The following is a 601-nucleotide window of genomic DNA, read 5'->3' on the forward strand; positions in this document are numbered from 1 at the left end:
AATAAGGAACTCACCATGTGCGATGGAAGGTGTTGAGATCTGTAATAACAGTAACAAAGACAACCTTCTTCTGAAGGCCCTGCCAATTAAGCTTCATGTAAGCTGCAATGGCTGCCATTCGTTCCTCATCTCCACCAGTCTTCCTACAACAAAACAGTAAAGGTCAAACACATCTTCTTCACCCATACTGAAATAATCACAACATCATTGTACAAATAAACACTAGCTCCCTTGGCAGTATCATTGTCCTAGAAGTGGTTATGTAACTAAGACTGAGTGGCATTGTTGTCGTAACTCTTGAGCATGTAAGATTGGCAGGAAGAATCAACTACAAGTTGAAATTAGTAATAAAGAACTAAGAGAAAGAGAGAGACAGAGTGAGTTACCTAAATTCCTTTTTCTTAATTGTCGTTGCCTCGCAGTCATGTTTTCATGAGCCACAGCCTTTGAGAATTGGGAACTATATGTAGCCATGTGAAATCCTCGCAATCATGTTTTCTGGAATCTCTTTGTTTAAGAAACTGTGAATCTTACCGAGCATCTGTTGTAAGCTCAACAATTCAAGAAAAGTAAGCAAACCAACATAAAAGAGAGAAGAAAA

At 38.6% G+C, this 601-nt stretch overlaps 1 long non-coding RNA gene across 1 annotated transcript in view; it reads right to left on the reverse strand.

Moving 5' to 3' along the window:
* The window catches only part of LOC113342139, an 870-nt gene extending 359 nt beyond the window's left edge, over positions 1-511 (reverse strand). Inside the window, exons 1-2 of the long non-coding RNA XR_003356425.1 lie at positions 387-511; positions 65-143 (exon numbers count right to left, since the gene is read on the reverse strand). This is a non-coding gene — a long non-coding RNA (uncharacterized LOC113342139). The remainder of the gene's footprint in view (positions 1-64; positions 144-386) is intronic.
* Between the last annotated feature and the right edge of the window lie 90 nt (positions 512-601).

Source organism: Papaver somniferum, unplaced genomic scaffold, assembly GCF_003573695.1.
Source record: "Papaver somniferum cultivar HN1 unplaced genomic scaffold, ASM357369v1 unplaced-scaffold_34149, whole genome shotgun sequence".
Classification (NCBI taxonomy): Eukaryota; Viridiplantae; Streptophyta; class Magnoliopsida; order Ranunculales; family Papaveraceae; genus Papaver; species Papaver somniferum.